Source organism: Scyliorhinus torazame, chromosome 21 (genome assembly GCF_047496885.1).
Source record: "Scyliorhinus torazame isolate Kashiwa2021f chromosome 21, sScyTor2.1, whole genome shotgun sequence".
NCBI classification, from domain to species: Eukaryota; Metazoa; Chordata; class Chondrichthyes; order Carcharhiniformes; family Scyliorhinidae; genus Scyliorhinus; species Scyliorhinus torazame.
In genome coordinates, this window is record NC_092727.1 from 97,649,172 (window position 1) to 97,659,939 (window position 10,768).

Consider the following 10,768-nt stretch of genomic DNA (forward strand, 5'->3'; position numbering starts at 1 on the left):
GCAGCCACAGTATCTAAACTCAAACTCAAAGATAAATCCAGATCTTCATGCTTTGCTACCTGGATGCTCATTCCACTTGTTGCCGATCTGTAATGGATTTCTAAAGACACTTTTACAACTACCCTGGATTTAGGACAGTGAACCACTTTCGCTGATCACTCCTAAAGAATATGATTGTCCACCTTAGAAACTCCCTGTTACTGGTCATGGGTTCTCTGGGCCATTGCATGACTGATGAGCCCAATCCTAGAGCCATATCCCCGACCGCACACTTGGCAGGTGTTTCGGGGAGATGGGATCGGTCCTTGGACTCAAAAATCACTGATTTTCTTTCCTCAGGCTCCTTTTCCGGGCCTCCTCTTGCCGTCGGGTGTTCTCGAAAATTGAGTCCCTTCAATCAGAAGGTTCCTCCAAGTAAGTCTCTTCTGAGCAAGGGTCCCCTATGTTGCATTTTGTGTGTCCTTGAAGTACTTCCTTTTTCCTCCTCTTGATCGGAGCCTTCCTTGTGCTGGGCGAAGAAGATTTGCTTTGGCAGTCGAAACTCTGGCATCCTAAGCACATGCCCGGCCCAGCGGAACAACACCAAACTGGCCTCTGTGGTGCTCTCTGATTTTGCTGGAACTGTTTGAGGTTGTTTGAAGAAACAGAGACCCAACTTTTCTGCGGTTCTCCATTTTTCAATTTGTCTTACGCAAGAGACTCGGGTCACACAATTCATATAGGTTATTTAATTCTTCTTTTGAATGTATTGAAAAATATGCAATTCTTGAACTAAAATCTGTGTTTAACCAAATACTAATGGTTATACATATCCATGCTCAACCTGTGTTCCAATTTTCATCACAATGTAATCATGGTGATGTAGCAGAGTCAACAACAGCAAATTGCAAACACCGTTAGCATAACAAAACATCCCAGGGAATAGATGAGCATAATCAAACAAAATTGGCTTGGTATATGTTGAAGAACAAGGAAGGTGATCTCCCAGAGGACCTTGAGATACACAACACCTTACTGCTGATGAAATGTAAGCCAGGTAGATTATATTTCCATAATTGTAGCCAATGGGCCATGATGGCTTGGTGGTCATCAGTTAAAATCTTCAATTATTTGAAGAAATGTGTAGACAAGGGAAATGTAATGGATTTGACTAATATGGATTTTATTATAATCCCAGATCAGACCCCAATGTTGGCTAGAATACCGGACAGAAACCATTTTATTTAATTCATAAGACTTTGAGGAAAGGATACTTTGCTCCAGGAGTGACTCTGTGCCCAAATAAGGATATGGTATGTCAAACCAATCTTTACTATTAACACAGTATTAAACTAACATTAGCATCATACAAAAAATAGCTTACAATTACTAGTTAAGCAATGCAGAACAATAAAATTAAATACTTTAACTCCTAACTGCTATCTTTCAATCTTCAATCAAGTAATACCCATCTCAGATCAAAATCCACTTTTAAATACGGTTAGCAAAAACAGGAATACTTGCTGTATAGAGATGTCTTGGAGAAACTGCTTTGAGAGAGAGAGGTTTTTCAGTCAACAACCTTTCGGTTTTGCCTGTGTTGAACTACTGTTTAACTTCCCTGCATTTTGGCATAAGCTTCTGTTCTGTTCACATCTAAAATTAAACTGCAACTCAAAACCTGACAGCTTCAGCCCCCGGCTCCTTCCATTAATTACATCATCTCTATCCCACTAACTGGGTTATAACCATCTCACTAAGGCTAACCACAACCCCTCAATTATCTAAAGCCCAGGGAACCATATTTCTATAAACAGAATTCCATTAGTCCTATTTAGGTATAACACTATACATGGTTGGAATGGATGATTATCTAATTTTTTTTACGATGCTTTAATTATCCCTTCTGTAGCCGCAATGTTTACCCATCTTTTAAGCCAGTATTTTAAAAAGCCTTATTGCAATAGAGACATACACACACTAACCGAGGCTTTTAACCATTAACGCAGATACATATAATACAATATATATCCAAATCTCCTAAATTCATCACAACTTTCAGAAATTATTCGGTAAGGCGGTACATGAGACTCTAGAGTGGGTATATAAATGGAATACTGATTTTGATATTATAAAGTGTTGGGGTTAATTTTGGTGAGAGAACAAGAAGCCACTTATTCTTTGAAAAATAAGAAACTACAAAGACTAGAGGAGCAGTGTGAACTGGGAACATGGATACATAAATTGCTAAAGTAGCAACACAAGTTAATACGGCCATTCAGATGTTGTGATGTGGAGATGCCAGCATTGGACTGGGGTGGGCACAGTAAGAAGTCTTACAACAGCAGGTTTTGGTCCAACAGGTTTGTTTCGAATCACTAGCTTTCGGAGGGCAGTTTCGCCTGAAGGAGCTGTGCTCCGAAAGCTAGTGATTCGAAACAAACCTATTGGACCAGAACCTGGTGTTGTAAGACTTCTCACTATACAGATGTTGAACATAGTATATTTCGAGTTGAATAAATGATGCGGCTGACAACTATTTTAACCATCCACTGCTGGATTTGGTTGGACCACTTAAAACAGTACCAGGTCCTGCACTCATCTTCAAAAGCTGATCAATATTCCATGATCATACTGCTATCCAAATATAACTTTCGGCTTCTTTCCTCTACTGCAGGCCATCTCCTTAAACCCGTGTTCCTTCTCTTCTCCACCCTCACTTCCACCAACAAGTGCGAGAAGCTCATGGAGTTCTTTGTCACGAAAATTAAGACGAACAATCACTGCCTCTGCAGCGTCACACCCTTCCATTAACCCACATGGCTAAATTTCCTTTTGTGCTAAACCCTGCCCTAACCCTGAACTCACATCTGGTTTCTCCCCTATCTCAATCCTGTCCTTGAGACCCACCTCCTGTTCCCTTGATCCTATTCCCACTAAATTGCTGATCATCCAACTCCCCCCCCCCCCACCTCTCCACACCGCCCAGCCTCATGTTGGCCAATTTTGTAAATGGTTCTCTCTCTTAAGGTCTTCCTTTCTCCATTAACTCTGCCATCATCACCACTATCCTCAAAAAGATAACCCTTGACCCCTCTGTCCTTGCAAACTACAATCTCATCTCCATCCTCCCTTTGTTCTCCAAATTACTGGAACATGTTGTCACTTCTCAAATCCATTCTCATTTTTCCCTGAACTCTATGTTTAAATCCCTCCAGTCAGGTTTTTGCCCTTGCCTGAATATCAAAACGGCTCTGATAAAAGTCACAAATGACAGCTGTGGCTGCAGCTGTGACAAAGGTAAATAAATGTTTCCTCCTTGCCCTTCGTGACCTGTCTACAGAGTTTGACACAATTGACCATAACATACTCCTCTAGTGTCTCCGCTGTCGATCAGCTGGGTGGGAAGGTTTTCATGTGGTTCCATTCTTAATTACCTAATTGTAGCCGGACACTCAGTTACAATGGTTTCCCTTCCTGTTCAATCTCATGTGGCTCAAGTATCTACCCTTGGCCTATTTACTTTTTACATGCTGCCCCTTGGTGACATCTCCCCAATGCACAGTATTGATTAACACATGTATGCTGACGGTAGTCAGCTCTACCTCACCACCACCTCGCCTGACTCCTCCACTGTTGCTAAATTAACTGGCTGTCTCTTCGACATTCAGTACTGGATGAACAGAAATATCCTCCAGTTAAGTATTGGGAAGACTAAAGTTATTGTTTTCAGATGTGCCGCCAAGTCCATCCCCTCGCAACCACCTCCATCCCATTCCCTGACAAAAGTCTAAGATTAAGCCACTCTGTTCACAACCACAGTGCCAAAGATGAGCTTCTGACTTTATATTCACACCATCTCCATGTGACTGTCACATCTTTCCAGAAAAGCTAATTGGAAAGTTAACCTTTTATTTATATAAAAATAACTATCACTGACAGAATATATCTGTTCTCTTACTGCCCAAAATCAGCATGCTGTGTATGGAAAGACATGTGCTCTTTCTTACCCTTGGAGCGTGTTTTCCAATCAATCATTCAGGAGCAAGCTTTTGTGAGTTTAAAATAAAGAAGGTTATTTATTCTCACACGTATCCCAAATTAACACAACATCACATAATTGGTCACACATGCACAAAGAATGGATACAAATAACTCAGACTCTGATTTACAATTTCCAGTCTCCAACTTGGCAGGCCTGTGGTTTCTGGAATGGATTTGATGATTTAATGGTGAAGTGATGGTCTTGTAAAGTGAAGGATTCACAGCAGGTTGCAAGGTTTCTTGTAATTGAACATCTAGGATGTTGAACTTTGAAACTGGAACAGGTAAATACTAAAATAAAATAAACTGGTTGAGTACCTTGGCCATTTGGTGACTTGCAGCAAGTTTCAGAGCCTGGTTCTCAGACTGGCTGACAACTGATGGCTCTGATGAATTCTCTGAAACTAGCTTCAATCACATGGCTGCTGGCTTAATGCACTTCTCAGGCCCCCACCCTTGGGATTGGGGAGGCCATTGTGATGCAATGGGACGTTAATCATGGTCATTGAGTTTCGATCTTCCCTTTTGTCCAGTATGAAACATGGAAGCAGACAGTCTGGAAACTCCATTGTCTTTAGATATTAGGTGTTCAAATTACACAAATCGCTGTAAATCAATTTAATAGAATAGGAGTCGGAGGGAGCAACCTTGGATGAGTTGTCAGAGGTGGGTGGAGTGTGGGTTGGCAATCTAGGGCACGGAGAAAAAGTGGACCTTCGGAAAGGTCCATTGGAGAGGTAGGTTGTCAATGGTGAAGTTCCTGTGCCTCAGAGGTGACATCATTGCCTTGTCAGTGAGTGTCCAAACTGTAAATATTGTCCAGTTGTTAGCTGATCCTGGAATGCATGCCATTCATGAGCTTTCCCTGTGGAAAAATTGTCATTGTTGCTGCCTTGTGAAAGTGAATAACTCAAATCATGGAGTGGAGTCTCTAAACACAGCCATGAAGATTGCATCATCTTTCCAACAGTACCTGGTATAGATGTTATACAGTCATGTAGTTAGCTGCCAAGACTCATGGATGAATGAATGATGAATACCATCATGCATTTACTAAAGTTTTCAACAAGCATTTTGATATAGCAACAAAGAACAAAGAACAAAGAAATGTACAGCACAGGAACAGGCCCTTCGGCCCTCCAAGCCCGTGCCAACCATGCTGCCCGACTAAACTACAATCTTCTACACTTCCTGGGTCCGTATCCCTCTATTCCCATCCTATTCATGTATTTGTCAAGATGCCCCTTAAATGTCACTATCGTCCCTGCTTCCACCACCTCCTCCGGTAGCGAGTTCCAGGCACCCACTACCCTCTGCATAAAAAACTTGCCTCGTACATCTACTCTAAACCTTGCCCCTCTCACCTTAAACCTATGCCCCCTAGTAATTGACCCCTCTACCCTGGGGAAAAGCCTCCGACTATCCACTCTGTCTATGCCCCTCATAATTTTGTCGACCTCTATCAGGTCTCCCCTCAACCTCCTTTGTTCCACTTGGGGTTAAGGGGATCAAATGATTTGCGGGGGGGGTGGGGATCAGGCTATTGAGTTGGATGATCAGCAATGATCATAATGAATGGCAGAGCAGGCTTGAAAGGCTGAATGGCCTCCTGCTCCTATCTTCTGTGTTTCTATGCTCATTATCCCATCCACTTGCACTCTTGCAACCCATCTATCAGGATCCGCCCTTGGCCAGGTCCTTCACAGCTGCACACTGTGACAGCATAACAATAGACGAAGAGGGAGGAAACCAGTAGGGCCGACAGTGGTCTTAGAACACAGCACAGAGAAGTGCATTACCTTGGACTCACAGCTACAAATACATGCATCAAGCATTTGCAGAGAGACAATTTTTCAACCACACCTTAACAGTAATCATTGATGATATGACGAACATAGTTTGTGCATGTAGGCACTCAAAAGTGAATGAGAGAATTGCAGTCTGAATGACTCACAACCCTTTTCACCTTAAGTTTTCACTCATGGAATGTCACACAGAGGAGACGTAGGGAAAGATGGGCCCTGCTGCCCCATGTTTTTCTGACAAGAGATTTCATTTTTTGATCAAAGAGATCCAGAAGAGAAGACCCGTCCTCTACCTTGCTGGCTGCTGTAATGCCCATCAGCAGCCCAGAAGGTCTGGATTCAAATAGAGGCTGCAGTGAGTGCATCAGGCGATCTCAGTGCTCATGGGTTCAGTTAAGGAAAAGTTTCAATGGCCTGCTATGCTCCATCAAGGTGTGTGACTTGGCTTATCCACACAAAGCTCCAAGGGAAGGGTCATATCTGCATACTGCAGCTGAGGTGTGAGACGTGGCACATACCTCTGCTTCAGTATTGAGGCTTGTATGTGTACACAATTTGTGTAGATATTACAACACCAGTTTTTGTTATAACTGGATGGGAAGATCCCAGAATGGAGCCCTGCCGCAAAAGACCATAACTTAAAAAAAAAACATGGAGGAATAAAGTCTCAGGACTGCTAACTAGTTTGAACAACAGAAAACAACATTTATTAAACATGATAAAAATGGATTATGATGTAATACGCCTTTATTCCCCCCTTACCTTACACAAGATGACTATGGGCAAATACACTCTCCACTCAGAGCCGCGACTTAATGTTTCTCAATGTCTCCTCAGAGTCTCCCTAGGTAACTGTCACAAGAGTTTCCAAACTCCATTCCCAAAAACGCACTTTAAAATTTTCTCTCATAAGTATGCTTTACTTCAGAGGTTTGCACACTGAAATACAAACCAGGCTTTCCAAATGACACTTTTAAGCAAAGCTTCCACTCCACTTTTAACTGCAAATTCAGTCCAGGATTTTACACCACCCTGTTTTAGGTTTCCTTTGTCTCGACTGCATTTCCACATACTCCAAGATCCAGACACCGATTGCCATTTTTCATTCAACTCACGTTGTACAGGCTGTAGTAAAATCTCAGAAACCTGAAAATCACTTAAGATATCTTCTTCTTCTCAGCTTTGTCTGTGTTTACTGAACAGTGCTCTGTTCTCATACCTTTAATCTCTAACTTCTTGGAAACGTATCTTCATTTTGCTAGTTTCCTTAATTAACTGCCCTTCAGATCTCTGCACTTGTTTCCTTATCCATTACTCTATGGTATGGCTTTTTCTCTAGCAAAGATGAGAGAGATATTCCCTCTCTAGCCTTCCGAATCAACTGCTTCTAGCAGAGCTGTGACAGCTACCTCCTCTCTCACTATCTATCTTCATCTCAATCAAATTAGCTAAATGAAAACTTAAAAGCTTATCTACGTTACAAGGACCCAGTTGGTAAGCAACCACAGCTGATTTATTTAATTTTCACACCAAAGCCCTCTCTAAGCTCAATAGAATCACAGTTGGAACTTAACCAACACCTGCACATACAGCACCTTTGTACAGCTTAGAGGAATCTACCTAGGTTTTACCCTTCCAGGCATAGAAACATTACATTTTTCACAGTAACTTCATTGAAACCTACTTGTGACAATAAGTGATTATTATTATTATTGAAACTATACCTTATTTTTTATGTTTACCAATACAAATGTAAATCCCTTAAAACTACCTTTATTTGCAAAACAATATAGGCATGCACAGAACACATGAATGAGCATTATGATCCACAAATGCAGTGAGGAGCAATATCCCTCCATGCACGATATATGAGGCTAACATAAATTCATGTCATTGCAGTCGAAAAAGGTGATGGCCCAGACTGGGGTTGGATCATCCTGGCTGGAGCACATCTGTCTCATAGAACAGATGTTCATGGAGATTTCTAGGGTACCTGCACCTTTGTCTGTTGGTGATCGTGAATCGCCATTTGAGAGTGATAAAGGCAATGTTGAAATCGCGTTGCTACATGGTGGCAATGATGGAATTCATGATGTCAACTCACTGAGCACAAGAGTACATTGCCCTAAGAGAGAGTGCAAGGATGGCGTAACGTTACACAGAAGCATGGTCACAGGCAATGAAATGCATCAACGCATGCTTTAATGACAAAAAGGGCTATACCTAAAGAACTCCTTTTGTGTCCCACACAGATCCCAACTCTGCTCCCCACTCCCAGAGCCAAATAATCCCTCGGCTGTCAAGAGGAGGAAGAGATGTCCAAGAAGGCATGTCACAACTCGCTAGTCCACATTTCACCAACTCAGATGCAAGCACTTTGGAACAATGTGGCACACAAGTAGAGTCAGTGACACAGTGTAAAAGTCATCGTACAAGAGTGCAGGCAGAGGTGTCAGAGTCAGAGACATCTGTGCACAGTCCCCAGAGGAGGGAGGAAAATCACAATGATACTTCTGTGGACAAGAACGTGTAGCCTCGAGAGTCACCTTTTGGAGCACAGTATTTAGATATTCAGCAGCAGATACCAAGATATCTGGTGGTGTTCCCTGAGGCAGTGGGAACTCTTGGACTGAGAATGGAGAGCCCATTGCGTTTGAGCTCCACAATGTCCTGGGGGTTCAACCGCATGAGCTTTGACCATGAGAGATTGGCCAATCTCATGGCTAGACACATTCAGTGGCACTTACAGTCGCTGCATGAGCAGCATCTTAGCACTGGAGCACCCGAAGGAAACCCACACCGACATGGGGAGAACATGCAAACTCCACACAGACATTTACCCAAGGCAAGAATCGAACCCGGGTCCCTGGCGCTGTGAGACAGCAGTGCTAACCAGGAAATGATGCACATCGCCATTAGGTGGGGTTACTGGGTTATGGGGATAGGGTGGGGGCGTGGGCCTTGATAGGGTGCTATTTCCAAGGGAGGTGCGGGAGCGGCTGTGTTTTCACAAGCTCCGGCACTGCTTGTCTTTTAACCTATATTTTCATCCGTCTGCTCATTTTTTAAATGTCTTTTCTTGGCACAGATAGTTTTTACTATGTCCCGAGATTTGTTGGTCATTGGGCACTATTGAGTCAAGTTAAAATGTTTACATCTTCGTTGATTTGAAGCTGCTGGGATGAGTTGGGATGGGCCTTCTCATTAGTGGTGCAGCTACTTCTGGGAGGCTCCCTGTCCTGACAGTGCAGTGTGTTCTCTCGGATAATGGCTGCTAGTGATAATGGTGATCCATCCCAATGTCTCAGCTCTGTCAAAGCCGGATGTCAAAGCCCAATTTCATGAGTTGCAAGGTGTTTTATGGAGGCCTTGGAGGCGCATGAGGAGGTTCGTGTAGTAGAGAGAGAATGGACCTTCATGGAATTCTGCTGCTGCACGGTTGAGTTCCTGCTGCTTGGTCTATCATCCAACCTGAGGGATTTCGATGAGGTCACAAGGAAACAGATGAGGAATACTGTCGAGCCTGGTTTTTGGGGTGAGATGGTTCCCGGTTGAACTTGAGATCTGGCTGCCGTGTTTCGGGAATCTTGATCTGGAAACTGGGCAGCTTAAGTTCGAGGGAGCACATTCAATCTTGTCACCAACGCCTGGGGTTGGGTTGGCCTCCCCACCCCTGGTCCTGTGTTGTCCTGTTCCTGATGTTGGTCAAGAGGGGTTCGGGTTGGCTGAGCTGACCGGGTCACCCCTTTTGCTGGAGCCTGGGTTGTGGGCCTCCTGGGTTCGGGTGAGATGGCGTGTTGAAAGCAATGAGGTTTCCCGTTTTGATCATTAGAATTCTTGGAAGATCCTGAAGAGCGCTTACCGTCTTTGATCCAGTTGTATCCTTGATTTCTTCTTCCTTCATGCGCCCGTGGAGAACTTTTTATCCTGATAACAGCCTCGTTTCTCAGTTGTTAACCTGGATTTTCTCCCTGATAATTATGTTGTTGTCTGTTTACACGGTCAATTTCTTGCGTGGAAGTGAATAATTTGGGTGTGATGTCCTGCACCGCCGGTTATCCTGACTTTATAAGTTATATCACGTTAAGCTGAATATTGAATTTGTGATTTGTGCACAATTTCTTTACCCTAATTTATCCTGGGAGAAATACGAGCAGAACCGGAGCAGGAGGGGCGTGGATAGTTAGTGTTAGTAGGATTAGTTCTGCCCTCGCTATGTTTGGGAAAGGTCCCCTGTCGTGTTGGGTGTTCCGATATACAAACGAACCATCACGGTTGTAGATGGTACAACTCGGTTTTATTATTCTGTACAATAACAACTGTTAACTTCTGGCTGTGGTTCGTACTTCACCAGTTAACCTGTGGACCCAGCCCTAGCACTAACTGAGAGAGGCACTCAGCACATGGTGTATGTCTGAGTAGCACGCTGTGAGCTCTGTGCTCTGAGCTATCTCCTGGTGGAAACTCCGGGACTGTGGTGTTCCCTGTTTTATAGTGCGTGTGCTCTCACTGGTGATTGGCTGTGATGTTGCATGTGTGTTGATTGGTCCGTCTACCTGTCCATCAGTGTGTGTGTGTGATTGCACCATGATATGTTAATATGGATATCATGACATTCCCCCCTTTTCACAAGAATATGTGCCTACATGGTAATAAATATTAGTTTGTACTGAGTGCGGCTGAGTATGTGTGTGCAATATTTACAACATGTACATGAAGCTAAACTATATACATAGGAAGGTGTCAGGTGCAACATAGCAACGAGGTTGTACCACAAACAAAACAAGTGCAATCATCAAATATCGAAAGATAACTCCTGGAACGACAAAAAGAGAAACACTTTAACATTGTTGCACAACAATTCAGTGAGTCCAATGTGCAAACAGGCTCATAAGTCCAGTCTAGTAGGTGGGCAACGAATTCGGGTTGACCGCCTCAAG

General features: G+C 43.3%; 1 long non-coding RNA gene across 2 annotated transcripts; it reads left to right on the forward strand.

Annotated features, from left to right (window-relative positions):
• Positions 1-229: 229 nt before the first annotated feature.
• Positions 230-10,502, forward strand: LOC140398437 (uncharacterized). 2 transcript variants are annotated; one of them, XR_011937484.1, is made up of 3 exons: positions 230-414; positions 1,178-1,292; positions 8,081-10,502. It is a non-coding gene; the product is annotated as an uncharacterized lncRNA (long non-coding RNA). The 2 variants fall into 2 exon arrangements; XR_011937485.1 differs by lacking the exon at positions 230-414 and adding an exon at positions 847-1,027.
• The last annotated feature ends 266 nt before the right edge of the window (positions 10,503-10,768 follow it).